The sequence below is a fragment of the Arachis hypogaea genome, chromosome 17, assembly GCF_003086295.3.
Source record: "Arachis hypogaea cultivar Tifrunner chromosome 17, arahy.Tifrunner.gnm2.J5K5, whole genome shotgun sequence".
NCBI lineage: Eukaryota > Viridiplantae > Streptophyta > Magnoliopsida > Fabales > Fabaceae > Arachis > Arachis hypogaea.
Window position 1 is genome coordinate 43,243,354 of NC_092052.1, and position 20,663 is coordinate 43,264,016.

Here is a 20,663-nt window from a genome sequence, read left to right on the forward strand (position 1 = left end):
AGGTAATGGCCTTGCACTCTCTTTTTGGATTCTCTTCTATATTGCTTGGGAGAGTACTAGGAGGGGTTTCAGTGACTCTTTTACTCAGCTGGCCCACTTGTGCCTCCAAATTTCTAATGGAGGACCTTGTTTCATTCATGAAACTTAAAGTGGCCTTAGATAGATCAGAGACTATATTTGCTAAGCTAGATTGATTCTGCTCAGAATTTTCTGTCTGTTGCTGAGTGGATGATGGAAAAGGCTTGCTATTGTTAAACCTGTTTCTTCCACCATTATTAAAGCTTTGTTGATGCTTTTGTTGATCCTTCCATGGGAAATTTGGATGATTTCTCCATGAGGGATTATAGGTATTTCCATAGGGTTCCCCCATGTAATTCACCTCTGCTATTGCAGGGTTCTCAGGATCATAAGCTTCTTCTTCAGAAGATGCCTCTTGAGTACTGTTGGAAGCAGCTTGCAATCCATTCAGACTCTGAGAAATCATATTGACTTGCTGAGTCAATATTTTATTCTGAGCCAATATGGCATTCAGAGTATCAATTTCAAGAACTCCCTTCCTTTGAGGCATCCCATTACTCACAAGATTCCTTTCAGAAGTGTACATGAACTGGTTATTTGCAACCATGTCAATGAGTTCCTGAGCTTCTGCAGGTGTTTTCTTTAGGTGAATGGATCCACATGCAGAATGGTCCAATGACATCTTTGATAATTCAGACAGACCATCATAGAATATATCCAGGATGGTCCATTCTGAAAGCATGTCAGAAGGACACTTTTTGGTCAGTTCCTTGTATCTCTCCCAAACTTCATAGAGAGATTCACCTTGTTTCTGTTTGAAAGTTTGAACATCCACTCTAAGCTTGCTAAGCTTTTGAGGAGGAAAGAACTTGGCTAAGAAAGCCATGACTAGCTTATCCCAAGAGTTCAGGCTATCCTTAGGTTGAGTGTCCAACCATATTCTAGCTCTGTCTCTTACAGCAAATGGGAAAAGCATAAGCCTGTAGACCTCGGAGTCAACCCCATTGGTTTTAACAGTATCACAGATCTGCAAGAACTCAGTTAAGAACTGAAAAGGATCTTTTGATGAAAGTCCATGAAACTTGCAGTTCTGTTGCATCAGAGAAACTAATTAAGGCGTTAGCTCAAAATTGTTTGCTCCAATGGCAGGGATTGAGATGCTTCTTCCATGTAAATTGGAATTTGGTGCAGTAAACTCACCAAGCATCTTCCTTGCATTGTTATTATTTTCGGCCATGTCTCCTTCTTTTTCGAAAATTTCTGTTAGATTTTCTCCAGAGAGTTGTGCTTTAGCTTCCCTTAGCTTCCTCTTCAGAGTCCTTTCAGGTTCAGGATCAGCTTCAACAAGAATGTTCTTATCCTTGTTCCTACTCATATGAAAAAGAAGAAAACAGAAAAAAAATATGGAATCCTCTATGTCACAGTATAGAGATTCCTTATGTAAGTATAAGAAGAGAAGAGTAGAGGAAGGAAAAGATAAGAATCCAAACACAGAGGAGAAGAGTGGGTTAGAATTCTTGGGTAGAAGAGAAGTGTTAGTAGATGAATAAATAATTAGAAGGAGATGGGAGAGGGAAGAATTCGAAAATTAAATAAATTAAAATTAAAATATTTTTGTTTTTAATTTAAAATTAAGGTTAGAATTCGAAAATAAAAAAAGGAAAATGAAATTGAATTAAATTAAAATTTAAAACAATTATTTAATTAAAAAGGAATTTTGAAAAAAAAAGGAAGGTGATTTTTGAAAATTAGAGAGAGAATTAGTTAGGTGGTTTTGAAAAAGATAAGATCGAAATAGTAAACTTTTAAAATCAAACAAAAAGTCAAGTAGTTAATTGAAAAAGATTTGAAAATCAATTTTTGAAAAGATAAGAAGTTAGAAAAGAAGTTAGAAAAGATTTTGAAATTGATTTTGAAAAAGATGTGATTGAAACTTATTTTGAAAAAGATTTAAAAAAGAAATTTAAAACGATTTGATTTTGAAAATTAGAGTTGATTACTTGACTAACAAGAAACAAAAAGATAGGATTTTAAAATTTAAAGATTGAACCTTTCTTACTAGGCAAGTAACAAACTTAAAATTTTTGAATCAATCACATTAATTGTTAGCATTAATTTTGAAAATATGAAATGGAAATAAGAAAAAGATTTTGAAAATCAAAATTTAAAATTTTCGAAAATATGAAAGAAAAAATGAAAAAAGATTTGATTTTTGAAAAAGATTTGAAAAAGATAGAATTTTTAAATTGAAAATTTGACTTGACTCATAAGAAACAACTAAATTTTTTTAAAAAATTTTGAAAGAGTCAACTCAAATTTTCGAAAATTTATGAGAGAATAAGGGAAAGATATTTTTTTGATTTTTGAATTTTAATCATGAGAGAGAAAAACATAAAAAAAACTCAATGCATGAAAATTTTGGATCAAAACAAATGATGCATGCAAGAACACTATGAATGTCAAGATGAACACCAAGAACACTTTGAATGTCAAGATGAACACCAAGAACTTATTTTTGAAAATTTTTAAGAAAAGAAAAACATGCAAGACACCAAACTTAGAAATTTTCAATGTTGAGACATTAATAAGTCAAAAATGCATATGAGAAACAAGAAAAGACACAAAACAAGAAATTTTAAAGATCAAACAAGAAGACTTACCAAGAACAACTTGAAGATCATGAAGAATGCAATGCATGGATTTTTGAAAAATGCAAGAAAGAGATAAACATGCAATTGACACCAAACTTAAAAATTGCCACTAGACTGAAACAAGAAACATAAAATTATTTTTGATTTTTTGATTTTATTATTTTTTTTGTTTTTTCGAAAATAAAAAGAATAAAAACAAAAACTTAAAATTAAAATAAAATTACCTAATCTGAGCAACAAGATGAACCATCAATTGTCCAAACTCGAACAATCCCCGGCAACGGCGCCAAAAACTTGGTGCACGAAATCGTGATCATCAACAATGGCGCCAAAGACTTGGTGCTCTCAAACATGAATCACACTTTGTCACAACTTCGCACAACTAACCAGCAAGTGCACTGGGTCGTCCAAGTAATATACCTTACGTGAGTAAAGGTCGATCCCACGGAGATTGTCGGCTTGAAGCAAGCTATGGTCACCTTGTAAATCTCAGTCAAGCGGATTCAAATGGTTATAGAGAATTGATAATTAAAACATAATTAAAATATAAACTAGGATAGAGATACTTATGTAATACATTGGTGAGAATTTCAGATAAGCGTATATAGATGCTTTCGTTCCTCCTGAACCTCTGCTTTCCTGCTGTCTTCATCCAATCATTCCTACTCCTTTTCATGGCAAGTTGTATGTTGGGCATCACCGTTGTCAATGGCTACATCCCGTCCTCTCTGTGAAAATGGTCCAATGCGTTGTCACTGCATGGCTAATCATCTATCGGTTCTCGATCATATTGGAATAGGATTTACTATCCTTTTGCGTCTGTCACTACGCCCAACACTCGCGAGTTTGAAGCTCGTCACAGCCATCCCTTCCTAGATCCTACTCGGAATACCACAGACAATGTTTAGACTTTTCGGATCTCAGGAATGGCTGTCCATGGGTTCTAACTTATACCACGAAGACTCTAATATCTCGGACTCGGTCCCTTGTATTAGATATCTAAGAGATACTCGTTCTATCTCATCTTCATGTAGAACGGAAGTGGTTGTCAGGCACGTGTTCATAAGTGAGAATGGTGATGAGCGTCACATAATCATCATATTCATCATGTTCTTGGGTGCGAATGAATATCTTAGAATAGGAATAAGCTTGAATTGAATAGAAAAACAATAGTACTTTGCATTAATACTCGAGGAACAGCAGAGCTCCACACCTTAATCTATGGTGTGTAGAAACTCTACCGTTGAAAATACATAAGAACAAGGTCTAGGCATGGCCGAGAGGCCAGCCTCCATGATCTCAGAACTAAACGTCCAAAAGATCCCTGAATACAATAGTAAAAAGTCCTATTTATGCTAAACTAGTTACTAGGGTTATAGAGATAAGTAAATGATGCAGAAATCCACTTCCGGGGCCCACTTGGTGTGTGCTTGGGCTGAGCATTGAAGCTTTCACATGGAGAGGTCTTTCTTGGATTTGAACGCCAGTTTGTAATCTGTTTCTGGTGTTTAACTCCACTTTGCAACCTGTTTCTGGCGTTTAACTCCAGAATAGGGCAGGAAGCTGGCGTTGAACGCCATTTTTCGTCATCTAAACTCGGGAAAAGTATGGACTATTATATATTGCTGGAAAGCTCTGGATGTCTACTTTCCAACGCAATTGAGAGCGCGCCATTTGGAGTTCTGTAGCTCCAGAAAATCCACTTTGAGTGCAGAGAGGTTAGAATCCAACAGCATCTGCAGTCTTTCTTCGACCTCTGAATCTGATTTTTGCTCAAGTCCCTCAATTTCAGCTAGAAAATACCTGAAATCACAGAAAAATACACAAACTCATAGTAAAGTCCAGAAATGTGATTTTTATTTAAAAACTAATAAAAATATATTAAAAACTAACTAAATCATACTAAAAACTATGTAAAAATAATGCCAAAAAGCGTATAAATTATCCGCTCATCATTGACCAACACATCTTCCGCAATACCCATCACGGTTATTATGCTCTTGTCTGCCAAGACAAACCTAGCCGCCGACCGCTTCAACAGTGGGAGCTTCAATAGATGATAAACGGAAAGAGGAATAATGCTAACGCATGCACCAAGGTCACACATACAATCAATGAATTGGACTCCATCAATGACACAAGAGACTAAACAAGGGCCTGGATCAACACACTTTTCCGGAATGGCTCCCATCAAGGCTGAAATAGAACTCCCCAATGGAATGGTTTCCAACTCATGAATTCTATCTTTGTTCGTACACAAGTCCTTAAGAAATTTCGCATATTTAGGCACTTGATATATAGCATCAAAAAGGGGATAGTTACCTCCACTTTCTTGAACATCTCTACCATTTTTGGGTCAAGTTCCACACGCTTCTTAGCCTTTCTTGCCAATATAGGAAATGGGAATGGTTGAGCCACTTCCTCTAAGATTTGCTCCTTTCTAGGAATTTCACTCCTTGGTTGAGGGTCTTCATCTTCAACTATCACATGTGCTTCCTCCTCCTCTTCTATTTCTTCTATCTCAATTTCATTCTCCTCTTGAGTGACTATCATTGGACTAGGTGCCTGTGAGTCCCTTTCCTTCAATTGAGTTCCGGACCTCAAGGTTACGGCATTGATGCCACCTTTGGGGTTGGTTAGGGGTTGAGAAGGAATGGCACTAGAGGTTGAGGCTTGAGGAGTAGAGGTAGAAGGTGGCTACATGCGAGCAATGAGAGCTTGGAGGGTGGAAGTAAGACCATTAAGACTTGAGTTGAGTGTATTTTGGAGTTCTTTTTGCCCTTGGAGTATGGACCGGAGTGTGTCATCTTGACTTGGAGAAGTGGAAGGATAGGTGATTTATGGTGCTTGGGATTAGTTGGGTGGAAGTGGTTGTCTATGAGGTGGTTGATGAGCGGATATTTTATACGCTTTTTGGGGGTATTTTCACATAGTTTTTAGTAGGATCTAGCTACTTTTTAGTATATTTTTATTAGTTTTTATGTAAAAATCACATTTCTGGACTTTACTATGAGTTAGTGAGTTTTCTGTGATTTCAGGTATTTTCTGGCAAAAATTAAGGGACCTGAGCAAAAATCTGATTCAGAGGCTGAAAAAGGACTGCAGATGCTGTTGGATTCTGACCTCCCTGCACTCGAAATCAATTTTCTGGAGCTACAGAAGCCCAATTGGCACGCTCTTAATTGCGTTGGAAAGTAGACATCCTAGACTTTCCAGCAATATATAATAGTCCATACTTTGCTCGAGTTGAGATCACTCAAACTGGCGTTTAACACTAAGTCTCTACCCTATTCTGGCGTTAAATGCCAGAACTGGCATAAAGTTGGAGTTAAACGCCCAAACTGGCACAAAAGCTGGAGTTAAATGCCAGGAGCAGCCCATGCACGTGAATGCTTCAATGCTCAGCCCAAACACATACCAAGTGGGCCCCGGAAGTGGATTTCTGCACTATCTATCTTAGTTTACTCATTTTCTGTAAACCTAGGTCACTAGTTTAGTATAAAAACTACTTTTAGAGACTTACTATGGACCTCATGACATTTTTACATCTAAATTTTGTATCTTCTATGGCATGAGTCTCTAAACTCCATGGTTGGGGGTGAGGAGTTCTACTGTGTTTCGATGGATTAATGCAATTATTACTGTTTCTCATTCAATCACGCTTGTTTCTATTCTAAGATATTCATTCGCACTTCAACATGATGAATGTGATGATCCATGACACTCATCACCATTCTCAACCTATGAACGCGTGCCTGACAACCACTTCCGTTCTACCTTAGATTGAATGTATATCTCTTGGGTACCTGGTTCACGAGTTTGTCTACCTCTCCTGACAACAGAGCATTCAAATCCGTGAGATCAGAGTCTTCGTGGTATAAGCTAGAATCAATTGGTAGCATTCCTGAGATCCAGAAAGTCTAAACCTTGTCTGTGGTATTCCGAGTAGGATCCGAGAAGGGATGACTGCGACGAGTTTCAAACTCATGAATGCTGGGCACAGTGACAGTGTGCAAAAAGATCAATGGATCCTATTCCAACATTAGTGAGAACCGACAGATGATTAGCCATGTACATGGACCCTTTTCACTAAGAGGACGGATGGTAGTCATTGACAACGGTGATCCACCAACATACAGCTTGCCATGGAAGGAGACCTGTGTGCGTGAAGAAGAAGACAAGTAGGAAAGCAGAAATTCAGAAGACAAAGCATCTCCAAAACCTCAACATGTTCTCCATCACTGCATAACAAGTATCATTTAATCCATGCTCTTTTACTTATTCCAATTAAAATTGATAATTATTGTTGTTATCCTGACTAAGAGTTACAAGATAAACATAGCTTGCTTCAAGTCGACAATCTCTGTGGGATCGACCCTTACTCACGTAAGGTATTACTTGGACGACCGAGTGCACTTGCTGGTTAGTTGTGCGGAATTACAAAAGTGTGATTGTGATTTCGTGCACCAAGTTTTTGGCACCGTTGCCGGGGATTGTTCGAGTTTGTACAACTGACGGTTTATTTTGTTGCTTAGATTAGGAAAAAAAATTTTCTTTTGTGGTTTAGAGTCTTCTAATATTGTTTTTGGTTAAAATTCTTAAAATCCTTATTTTATTTTTCTTAATTATTTTCGAAAGTTTTCTAAACCAATAACTTCATAATTTAGTCTTCTGTTTGAGTCTAGTTTCATATTTTAAGTTTGGTGTTCTTTGTATTTCTGTTTTCTTAAAAATTTTTCAAAAGTTGCTTTTAGTGTTCATTTTGATATTCGAAGCTTCCTTGTTTGTTTTCCTTGTTTTGATCTAAAAATTCTAAGTTTGGTGTCACTTTACTGTTTTTTTCTTTCTTCATCAAATTCAAAAATATCTTCTCCCTTTATTTTAATTGATTTTCGAATTCTGCCTTTAAAAATTTAGATTTTTATTTTAAAACCTCTTATTTTATCTTATATTAGTTTTGGAATTTCAAAATTCAAATCTTTCAAAAATCATATCCAAGGTTTTTCAAATTTTCTTAATTAATCAATTATTCTAGTTTTCGAAACTTTTATTCTATTCTCCATTTATTTTATTTTATTTTATTTTATATTATTCGGTTGCTTTTAATTAAATAAAATAAAATAAATAAAAATATAATTTATTCGCAATCCATATCAATTCCCTTTTCTCCATCATGGACATAAGTGGAAATGAACAGTCCGGAAGGACTCTGTGGTCATATGCTAACCCTATTACTGCTGCATATGGGAGTAGTATCTGTATATCTCCCATCAAAGCAAGCAGTTTTGAGCTAAATCCTCAGCTCATTGTCATGGTGCAGTGATGAGCGGATAATTTATACGCTTTTTGGCATTGTTTTTAGTATGTTTTTAGTATATTTTAATTAGTTTTTATTATATTTTTATTAGTTTTTATTTAAAATTTACTTTTCTGGACTTTACTATGAGTTTGTGTGTTTTTCTATGATTTCAGGTATTTTCTGGCTGACATTGAGCGACCTGAGCAAAAATCTGATTCAGAGGCTGAAAAAGGACTGCAGATGCTGTTGGATTCTGACCTCCCTGCACTCAAAGTGGATTTTCTGGAGCTACAGAAGCCCAATTGGCACGCTCTCAATTGAGTTGGAAAATAGACATCCTGGGCTTTCCAGCAATATATAATAGTTCATACTTTGCTCGAGATTTGATGGCCCAAACAGGCGTTCCATGTCAGCTCAAGAATTCTGGCGTTTAACGCCGGAACTGGCATAAAAACTGGAGTTAAACGCCCAAACTGGCACAAAAGCTGGCGTTTAACTCCAAGAAAAGTCTCTACACATGAAAGCTTCAATACTCAGCCCAAGCACACACCAAGTAGGCCCCGGAAGTGGATTTTTACACTAAACACCCTAGCTTACTCATTTTTTGTAACCCTAGGTCACCAGTTCACTATAAAAACTACTTTTAGTGATTCATCTTGTACCTCATGATATTCTATACGTTTCATATTGTATTCTCTACGGCATGAGTCTCTAAACCTCATTGTTGGGGGTGAGGAGCTCTGCTGTTCTTCATGAATTAATGCAATTACTACTGTTTTCCATTCTATCACGCTTGCTTCTATTATAAGATATTCATTCGTACCTCAGCCTGATGAATGTGATGATCCGTGACACTCATCATCATTCTCACCTATGAACGCGTACCTGACAACCACGTCTTTTCTACCTTAGATTGAATGCATATCTCTTAGCCTCATGATTCAGATCAGAGTCTTCGTGGTATAAGCTAGAATTATTGGCGGCCATTCCTGAGATCTGTAACGTCTAAACCTTGTCTGTGGTATTCTGAGTAGGATCTGGGAAGGGATGGTTGTGACGAGCTTCAAACTCGCGATTGTTGGGCGTGTGACAGACGCAAAAGGATCATTGGATCCTATTCCAGCATGATCGAGAACCGACAGATGATTAGCCGTGCGGTGACAGCGCATTTGGAACGTTTTCACTGAGAGGACGCGAAGTAGCCATTTACAACGGTGATGCCCAACATAAAGCTTGCCATGGAAGAAGCCTTGCATGCATGAAGAAGAAGATAGTAGGAAAGCAGAGATTCAGAAGACAAAGCATCTCCAAAGCCTCAACCTGTTCTTCATTACTGCATAACAAGTATTTATTTCATGTTCTTTTACTTTTTACAATTAAATCTGAGAATTATTGATATCCTGACTAAGAGTTACAAGATAACCATAGCCTGCTTCAAGCCGACAATCTCCGTGGGATCGACCCTTACTCACGCAAGGTATTACTTGGACGACCCAGTGCACTTGCTGGTTAGTTGTGCGGAAGTGTGACAAAATGTGATTCATGTTTAAGAGCTCCAAGTCCTTTGGCGCCATTGTTGATGATCACAATTTCGTGCACCAAGTTTTTGGCGCCGTTGCCGGGGATTATTCAAGTTTGGACAACTGACGGTTTATCTTGTTGCTTAGATTAGGAATATTTTATTTTTGTTGGTTTAGAGTCTTTTATTTGAGTTTAGTTTTATATTTTAAGTTTGGTGTCAATTGCATGCTTTTATTTTCTTTTAATTTTTCGAAATTGCATGTCCTTAGTTCTTTCTCGATTTTTAAAAATTCTAAGTTTGGTGTCTTCTTTGTGTTTTTCCTTTAATTTTCGAAAATTTGGGTTTGATTTTCTAAAAATTTTAAGTTTGGTGTCCCTTGTGCTTTTATTTACCTAAAAATTTTTCAAAAGTTTGTTCTTGGTGTTCATCTTGATCTTCAAAGTGTTCTTGGTGTTCATCTTGACATTCAAAGTTTTCTTGTTTGTCCTCTCTATTTTGATCTAAAATTTCTAAGTTTAGTGTCATTTTGTTGTTTTTCTCTTTCCTCATTAAAATTCAAAAATCAAAAAAATATCTTTTCCTTATCTTACTCATAATTTTCGAAATTTGGCATTAAAGTAGTCAAAGATTTTCAAAATCATATCTTTTCTTTTTAGTCAAGTCAAAATTCTAATTTCAAAAATTGATCTTTTCAAATCTTTTTCAAAAATCAAATCTTTTTAAATTAAATTAATTTAGTCTTTTCAAAAATCAAAATTCTAATTTCAAAAATTGATCTTTTCAAATCTTTTTTCAAAATTCTAATCTTTTCAAATCTTTTTCAAAAATCATATCTTCTCAATCATATCTTTTTCAAAATAATTTTCAATCATATCTTTTTTTATTAAATTGCAATCATATCTTCTCAATCAAATCTTTTTCAAAATAATTTTCAATCATATCTTTTTGATTGCTAATTTCAAAATCCTTTTAATTAATTAATTAATTTAGTCTTCAATTTGCTTTTATTTTCTTTTTTTCGAAATTTTATTTTATTTTATTTTCCATTTATTTTATTTTATTCTATTTTAATTTCAGTCACTTTTAATTAAATAAATAAAAAAATAAAAATATAATTTATTTGCAATTCATGTCAATTTCCTTTTCTCCATCATGGACATAAGTGGAAATGAACAGTCCAGAAGGACTCTGGGGTCATATGCTAACCCGATTACAGCTGCATATGGGAGTAGCATATGTATACCCCCCATCAAAGCAAGCAGTTTTGAGCTAAATCCTTAGCTCATTATCATAGTACAGCAAAATTGCCAGTATTCCGGTCTTTCGCAGGAAGAATCTACTGAGTTTCTGGCACAGTTCTTACAAATTGCTGACACAGTATGTGATAAAGAAGTGGATCAGGATGTCTACAGATTACTACTATTTCCATTTGCTGTAAAAGATCAAGCTAAGTGGTGGTTAAATAACCAACCCATAGCAAGCATAAAAACATGGAGACAGTTAACAGACAAATTCCTGAATCAATTTTACCCTCCAAAAAGGATGACACAGCTAAGGTTGGACATCCAAGGCTTTAGGCAAGAGGATAATAAATCCCTTTATAATGCCTGGGAGAGGTACAGAGGGATGCTGAGAAAATGCCCCTCTGAAATATTTTCAGAGTGGGTATAGTTAGACATCTTCTACTATGGGCTTACAGAAAAAGCTCAGATGTCTCTAGACCACTCAGCTGGTGGATCTATACACATGAGAAAAATAATTGAAGAGGCTCAAGAACTCATAGATACAGTTGCTAGAAATCAACATCTGTACTCAAATAGTGAGTCCTCCATAAAAGAAGAGGCTATGCCAGTAACTACTGATCCTAATCCTCAAGAACAGATTGTTGAACTTAATCAGTAATTACTCCTTATGACAAAACAATTAGCAGAATTCAAAGAGATGCTCCAAGACACTAAAAATGCTAACAAGAATATGGAAGCACAATTGAATCAGACAAGACAGCAGCTATCTAAACAGATAACAGAAGAATGCCAAGCTGTCCAATTAAGGAGCGGGAAGACATTAAATAAATTAGCTCAAAGTAGCAGAAAGCCAAGAAAGGAACAACTGACAGAGGACGACCAAACCACTGCCCAAAATCTCTCTGAGGACAGCAAGATCCCAGAGAGGAATAATTCTGGCGTTTAAACGCCAGAAAAGGGTGAAAGACTGTTGTTAAACACCCAGTGGATGCCCAATCCTGGCATTCAAACGCCAATGAGGGATCAGAAACCTGCAAGTGATGATAGTAACCCCTCTAAGAAGGCTTCTCCAACCACCTCTGTAGGAAATAAACCTGCAGCAGCTAAGGCTGAAGAATATAAAGCCAAGATGCCTTATCCTCAGAAACTCCACCAAGCGAAGCAGGATAAACAATTTGCCCACTTTGCAGACTATCTCAGGACTCTTGAAATAAAGATCCCATTTGCAAAGGCACTTGAGCAAATACCCTCTTCTGCTAAGTTCATGAAAGAGATCTTAAGTCATAAGAAGGATTGGAGAGAAACTGAAAAAGTGTTTCTCACTGAAGAATGCAGTGCAGTCATTCTGAAAAGCTTACCAGAGAAGCTTCAAGATCCAGGGAGCTTTATGATACCATGCACAATAGAGGGTGCTTGTACTAAGACAGCTCTATGTGACCTTGGAGCAAGTATCAATCTAATACCTGCATCCACCATCAGAAAGCTTAGCTTGACTGAAGAGGTCAAACCAACCCGGATATGTCTTCAACTTGCTGATGGCTCCATTAAATACCCATCAGGCATAATTGAGGACATGATTGTCAAGGTTGGGCCATTTGCCTTTTCCACTGACTTTGTAGTGCTAGAAATGGAGGAGCACAAGAGTGCAACTCTGATTCTAGGAAGACCTTTCCTAGCAACTGGACGAACTCTCATTGATGTCCAAAAAGGGGAAGTGACCCTGAGAGTCAATGAGGATGAGTTCAAGTTAAATGTTGTCAAAGCTATGCAGCATCCAGACACGTCAAATGACTACATGAGCGTTGATATTATTGACTCCCTGGTGGAAGAGGTCAATATGACTGAAAGTCTTGAATCAGAGCTAGAGGACATCTTTAAAGATGTTCAGCCTGATCTGGAGGAATCAGAGGAAATAAAAGAACCTCTGAAAATCCCTCAGGAAGAGGAGAAACCTCCTAAACCAGAGCTCAAACCACTACCACCATCCCTAAAATATGCATTTCTAGGAGAGGGTGACACTTTTCCAGTGATCATAAGCTCTGCTTTAAATCCACAGGAAGAGAAAGCACTAATTCAAGTGCTAAGGACACACAAGACAGCTCTTGGGTGGTCCATAAGTGACCTTAAGGCATTAGCCCAGCAAGATGCATGCACAAGATCCTATTGGAGGATGATGCTAAGCCAATGGTTCAACCACAAAGGCGGCTAAATCCAGCCATGAAGGAAGTGGTGCAGAAAGAGGTCACTAAGTTACTAGAGGCTGGGATTATTTATCCTATTTCTGATAGCCCCTGGGTGAGCCCTGTCCACGTTGTCCCCAAGAAGGGAGGCATGATAGTGGTTCATAATGAAAAGAATGAACTGGTTCCTACAAGAACAGTTACAGGGTGGCGTATGTGTATTGACTACAGAAAGCTCAATACAGCCACCCGAAAGGATCACTTTCCTTTACCATTCATAGACCAGATGCTAGAGAGACTAGCAAGTCATGAATATTACTGCTTTTTGGATGGCTATTCAGGTTACAACCAAATTGCAGTGGATCCTCAGGACCAAGAGAGAACAGCATTCACATATCCTTTTGGAGTATTTGCCTACAGAAGGATGCCCTTTGGTCTATGCAATGCACCTGCAACCTTTCAGAGGTGCATGCTCTCTATCTTCTCTGATATGGTAGAAAAATTTCTGGAAGTCTTCATGGATGAATTTTCAGTATTTGGAGACTCATTCAGCTCCTGTCTTGACCATTTAGCACTTGTTCTGAAAAGATGCCAAGAGACCAACCTAGTTTTAAACTGAGAAAAATGTCACTTCATGGTGACTGAAGGAATTGTCCTTGGGCATAAAATTTCAAACAAGGGAATAGAGGTGGATCAAGCTAAAGTGGAAGTAATTGAAAAATTACCACCACCTACCAATGTAAAGGCAATCAGAAGCTTTCTGGGACATGCAGGATTCTATAGGAGGTTTATAAAGGATTTTTCAAAAATTGCAAAACCTCTGAGCAATCTGCTAGCTGCTGACACGCCATTTGTATTTGACACAGAGTGTCTGCAAGCGTTTGAAACCCTGAAAGCTAAGCTGGTCACAGCACCAGTCATCTCTGCACCAGACTGGACATTACCATTCGAACTAATGTGTGATGCCAGTGACCATACCATTGGTGCAGTGTTGGGACAGAGGCATAACAAGCTTCTGCACGTCATTTACTATGCTAGCCATGTTTTAAATGATGCACAGAAGAATTACACAACCACAGAAAAAGAGTTACTTGCAGTGGTTTATGCCATTGACAAGTTTAGATCCTATTTAGTAGGTTCAAAAGTGATTGTGTATACTGACCATGCTGCTCTTAAATACCTACTCACAAAGCAGGATTCAAAACCCAGGCTCATAAGATGGGTATTGCTTCTGCAAGAGTTTGATATAGAAATAAGAGACAGAAAAGGGACAGAGAACCAGGTAGCTGATCACCTGTCCCGGATAGAACCAGTAGTAGGGGCGTCCCTCCCTCCTACTGAGATCTCTAAAACCTTTTCAGATGAGCAACTCTTTGCCATTCAGGAAGCACCATGGTTTGCAGACAGGAAAGGGAAGAAGCATGAAAGGCTTCTCTCAATACAGAGTCAAATAAAACCCCCATATTCAAACTCTAAGTTTGGTGTTGGGAGGCCACAACCAAACTCTAAGTTTGGTGTTAAGAGGCCATCATCATGCTCCGAGTATCTGTGAGGCTCCATGAGAGCCCACTGTCAAGCTACTGACATTAAAGAAGCGCTTGTTGGGAGGCAACCCAATTTTACTTATCTATGTTAATTTCTATTTTCCATTGTTATTTTATGTTTTCTGTAGGTTGATGATCATGTGAAGTCACAAAAATAATTGAAAAAGTAAAAACAAACTAAAAAACAGAATGAAAAATAGTACACCTTGGAGGAGAAGCCTACCGGCGTTTAAACACCAGTAAAGGCAGCAGAATGGGCGTTAAACGCTCAGTCTGGCTCCATTCTGGGCGTTTAACGCCAGAAATGGGCGCCAGACTGGCGTTTAACGCCAGAAAAGGGCAAGAAGCTGGTGTTAAACGCTAGAAATGGGCAGCAACCTGGCGTTTAACACCAGGATTGGCAGCAAAGGGCGTTTTGCAAGCCTAATTGGTGCAGGGATGGGAAATCCTTGACACCTCAGGATCTGTGGACCCCACAGAATCCCCACCAACCTCAACTCACTCTCTCACTTCTTGATACCTTTTCATAATACTCTTTCCCAAATAACCTCCACCAATCACCTCCATTACTCCTCCAAAACCATCATACAAACCACCTACACCCACCCACTCAAATTCAAACCATCACTCCTTCCTTTTCCACATCATAACCACCTAAAACCCCCCTTGGCCGAATAATTCACACACCTCCATCTCATCCATCTCTTCTTCTTCTTCTCCTTTCTTTATTCTTTTGCTCGAGGATGAGCAAACCTTTTAATTTTGGTGTGGAAAAACTCAGCTTTTTTTTTGTTTTTCCATAACCATTTATGGCACCTAAGGCCGGAGAAACCTCTAGAAAGAGGAATGGAAAGGCAATTGCTTCCACCTTCGAGTCATGAGAGATGGAGAGATTCATCTCGAAGGTCCATCAAGACCACTTCTATGAAGTTGTGGCCAAGACTCCTCATTGAAGAGGACAAGCCCATCACTAAGAAAAGGATGGAGCAAACAAGAGAGCCCACTCATGGACCTCAACAAGAGCATGAGGAAAATTATCATCATGAAATCCCTGAGATGCCTCAAGGGATGCATTTTCCTCCACAAAATTATTGGGAGCAAATTAACACCTCCCTAGGAGAATTAAGTTCCAATAGGGGACAACTAAGGGTGGACCTCCTTCATGAAATTAAAGAAGATCAAAGAGTCATGAGAGAGGAGCAACAAAGGCAAGGAAGAGACATTGAGGAGCTCAATCACTCCATAAGATCTTCAAGAGGAAGAACTAGTTGCCATCACTAAGGTGGACCCGTTCTTTAATCTTCTTGTTCTTTATCTTCTGTTTTTTCAAATTTTTATGCGTTATGTTTATCTATGTTTGTATCTTTATTACATGATCACTAGTGTCTTAGTGTCTATGCCTTAAAGCTATGAAAATGAATCCATCACCTCTCTTAAATGAAAAATGTTTTCAATTGAAAAAGAAAAAGAAGTGCATGAATTTTGAATTTTAAAACAGATTAATTATTTTGATGTGGTGACAATACTTTTGTTTTTCTGAATGAATGCTTGAATAGTGCATATTTTTGAATTTGTTGATTCATGAATGTTAAAATTGTTGGATCTTGAAAGAATGATGGAAAAAGGAGAAATGTTATCTGATGATCTGAAAAATCATAAAATTGATTCTTGAAGCAAGAAAAAGCAGTGAATAGAAAGCTTGCAGCAAAAAAAATGCGGAAAAAAAAAAGAGAAAAGAGGGAGAAAAAGAAAGAAAAAGAAAAGCAAGCATCAAAAGCCAATACCCCTTTAAACCAAAAGGCAAGGGTAATAAAAAAGATCCAAGGCTTTGAGCATCAGTGGATAGGAGGGCCCACAGGAATAAAATCATGGCCTAAGCGGCTGAACCAAGCTGTCCCTAACCATGTGCTTGTGGCGTGAAGGTGTCAAGTGAAAACTTGAGACTGAGCGGTTAAAGTCGTGGTCCAAAAGCAAAAAGAGTGTGCTTAAGAGCTCTAGACACCTCTAATTGGGGACTCTAGCAAAGCTGAGTCACAATCTGAAAAGGTTCACCAAGTTATGTGTCTGTGGTATTTATGTATCCGGTGGTAATACTGGAAAACAAAATGCTTAGGGTCACGGCCAAGACTCATAAAGTAGCTGTGTTCAAGAATCAACATACTTAACTAGGAGAATCAATAACACTATCTAGATTCTGAGTTCCTATAGAAGCCAATCATTCTGAACTTCAAAGGATAAAGTGAGATGGCAAAACTATTCAGAGGCAAAAAGCTAAAAGCCCCGCTCATCTAATTAATACTGATCTTCATAGATGTTTTTGGAATTCATTGTATATTCTCTTCTTTTTATCCTATTTGATTTTTAGTTGCCTGGGGACAAGCAACAATTTAAGTTTGGTGTTGTGATGAGCGGATAATTTATACGCTTTTTGGCATTGTTTTTTGAATGTTTTTAGTATATTTTAATTAGTTTTTATTATATTTTTATTAGTTTTTATTTAAAATTCACTTTTTTGGACTTTACTATGAGTTTGTGTGTTTTTCTGTTATTTCAGGTATTTTCTGGCTGAAATTGAGGGACCTGAGCAAAAATCTGATTCAGAGGCTGAAAAAGGACTGCAGATGCTGTTGGATTCTGACCTCCCTGCACTCAAAGTGAATTTTCTGGAGCTACAAAATCCCAATTGGCGCGCCCTCAATTGCGTTGGAAAGTAGACATCCTGGGCTTTCCAACAATATATAATAGTTTATACTTTGCTCGAGATTTGATGGCCCAAACAGGCATTCCATGTCAGCTCAAGAATTCTGGCGTTTAACGCCGAAACTGGCATAAAAATTGGAGTTAAACGCACAAACTGGCACAAAAGCTGGCGTTTAACTCCAAGAAATATCTCTACACATGAAAGCTTCAATGCTCAGCCCAAGCACACACCAAGTGGGTCCCGGAAGTAGATTTTTACACTAAACACCCTAGCTTACTCATTTTCTGTAACCCTAGGTCACCATTTCACTATAAAAACTACTTTTAGTGATTCATCTTGTACCTCATGATATTCTATACGTTTCATATTGTATCCTCTACGGCATGAGTCTCTAAACCCCATTGTTGGGGGTGAGGAGCTCTGCTGTTCTTCATGAATTAATGCAATTACTACTGTTTTCCATTCTATCACGCTTGCTTCTATTATAAGATATTCATTCGCACCTCAATCTGATGAATGTGATGATCCGTGACACTCATCATCATTCTCACCTATGAACGCGTGCCTGACAACCACCTCCGTTCTACCTTAGATTGAATGCATATCTCTTAGCCTCATGATTCAGATCAGAGTCTTCGTGGTATAAGCTAGAATTATTGGCGGCCATTCCTGAGATCCGGAACGTCTAACCCTTGTCTGTGGTATTCTGAGTAGGATCTGGGAAGGGATGGCTGTGACAAGCTTCAAACTCGCGATTGTTGGGCGTGTGACAGACGCAAAAGGATCATTGGATCCTATTCCAGCATGATCGAGAACCGACATATGATTAGCCGTGCGGTGACAGCGCATTTGGAACATTTTCACTGAGAGGATGGGAAGTAGCCATTGACAACGGTGATGCCCAACATAAAGCTTGCCATGGAAGAAGCCTTGCGTGCATGAAGAAGAAGATAGTAGGAAAGCAGAGATTTAGAAGACAAAGCATCTCCAAAGCCTCAACCTATTCTTCATTACTGCATAACAAGTATTTATTTCATGTTCTTTTACTTTTTACAATTAAATCTGAGAATTATTGATATCCTGACTAAGAGTTACAAGATAACCATAGCTTGCTTCAAGTCGACAATCTCCGTGGGATCGACCCTTACTCACGTAAGGTATTACTTGGACGACCCAGTGCACTTGCTGGTTAGTTGTGTGGAAGTGTGACAAAGTGTGATTCACGTTTAAGAGCTTCAAGTCCTTTGGCGCCATTGTTGATGATCACAATTTCGTGCACCATGCAGCAAAATTGCCATTATTCCGGTCTTCCACAGGAAGAACCTACTGAGTTTTTGGCGCAGTTCTTGCAAATTGCTGACAGTGCCTGACAAGGAGGTAGATCAGGATGTATACAGATTATTTCTGTTTCCATTTGCTGTAAAAGATCAAGCTAAGAGGTGGTTAAATAACCAACCTACAGCAAGCATAAAAACATGGAAACAGTTATCAGACAAATTTCTGAATCAATATTTCCCTCCAAAAAGGATGACACAGCTAAGGCTGGACATTCAAGGCTTTAAACAAGAGGATGATGAATCCCTTTATAATGCTTGGGAGAGGTATAGAGGGATGCTAAGGAAATGCCCCTCTGAAATGTTTTCAGAGTGGGTGCAGTTAGATATCTACTACGGGCTTACAGTAAAAGCTCAGATATCTCTAAACCACTCAGCTGGTGGATCTATACACATGAAAAAGACTATTGAAGAGGCTCAAGAGCTTATCGATACAGTTGCTAGAAATCAGCATCTGTATATAAGTAATGAGTCCTCTATGAAAGAAGAAGCTAAGGCAGTATCAACTGACTTTAGTCCTCAAGAACAAGTTGCTGAACTCAATCAGCAACTATCTTCTATAGCAAGGCAGTTAGCAGAATTTAAGGAGATGCTACAAGAAACCAAAAATGCTAAAAAGGATATGGAATCGCAATTGAATCAGACAAAATAGCAGTTATCAAAACAGATAACAGAAGAGTGCCAAGCAGTTCAATTAAGAAGTGGAAAAATATTGAATACCTCAACTCAAAGAAGCAGAAAGCCAAGAAAAGAACAGCTGACAGAGGACGAGCAACCTACTACCCAAAATCCCTCTGAGGACAGTAAGAGCCCAGAGAGGAATAACTCTGGCATTCAAACGCTAGAAAAGGGTGAAAAATTGGCGTTAAATGCCCAGTCCATGTCCAGTTCTGGCGTTCAAACACCAGAAAGGGGAGGGAATCTGGCGTTAAACGCCCATCCAGCCCCCAAGCCTGGCGTTCAAACGCCAATGAGGGATTAGAAACCTGCAAGTGCTGATAATAACTCCCTCAAGAAGGCTTCTCAACCTGCCTCTGTAGGAAATAAACCTGCAGCAACTAAAGTTGAAGAATATAAAGCCAAGATGCCTTATCCTCAGAAACTCCGCCAAGCGGAACAGGATAAACAATTTGCCCGCTTTGTAGACTATCTTAAGACTCTTGAAATAAAGATTCTGTTTGCAGAGGCACTTGAGCAAATACCCTCTTATGCTAAGTTCATGAAAGAGATCTTAAGTCATAAGAAGGATTGGAGAGAAACTGAAAAATTTTTCCTCACTGAAGAATGCAGTGCAGTCATTCTAACAAGCTTACCAGAAAAACTTAAGGATCCTGGGAGCTTTATGATACCATGCACATTAGAGGGTACTTGTACCAAGACAGCTCTCTGTGATCTTGGGGCAAGTATCAACCTAATCACTACATCCACTATCAGAAAGCTTGGCTTGACTGAAGAGGTCAAACCAACTCGGATCTGTCTTCAACTTGCTGATGGCTCCATTAAATACCCATCAGGCATAATTGAGGATATGATTGTCACAGTTGGGCCATTTACCTTTCCCACTAACTTTGTAGTGCTGGAAATAGAGGAGCACAAGAGTGCAAATCTCATTCTAGGAAGACCTTTCCTAGCAACTGGACGAACCCTCATTGATGTCCAAAAAGGGGAAGTGACCTTGAGAGTCAATGAGGATGAGTTTAGGCTGAATGCTATTGAGGCAATGAAGCATCCAGACACATCAAAAGACTGCATGAGTGTTGATATTATTGACTCCCTGGTAGAGGAGATCAACATGGTTAGGAGTCTCGAATCAGAGCTAGAAGATATCTTTAAAGATGTTCAGCCTGATCTGGAGGAATCAGAGGAAATAAAAGAACCTCTGAAAATTCCTCAGGAAGAGGAGAAACCTCCTAAACCCGAGTTCAAACCACTACCACCTTCCCTGAAATATGTATTTCTGGGAGAAGGTGACACTTTTCCAGTGATCATAAGCTCTGCTTTAAAACCACAGGAAGAGAAAGCACTAATTCAGGTGTGAGGACACACAAGACAGCTCTTGGGTGGTCCATAAGTGATCTTAAGGGCATTAGCCTAGCAAGATGCATGTACAAGATCCTATTGGAGGATGATGCTAAGCTAGTGGTTCAACCATAGAGGCGGCAAAATCCAG

The 20,663-nt window shown here is 38.3% G+C and overlaps 1 non-coding gene across 1 annotated transcript; it reads left to right on the plus strand.

The window, feature by feature from the left end:
* Window positions 1-754: 754 nt before the first annotated feature.
* LOC112767791 (small nucleolar RNA R71) lies at window positions 755-862 on the plus strand. Its single transcript, XR_003185232.1, has one exon. It is a non-coding gene; the product is annotated as a small nucleolar RNA R71 (small nucleolar RNA).
* The last annotated feature ends 19,801 nt before the right edge of the window (window positions 863-20,663 follow it).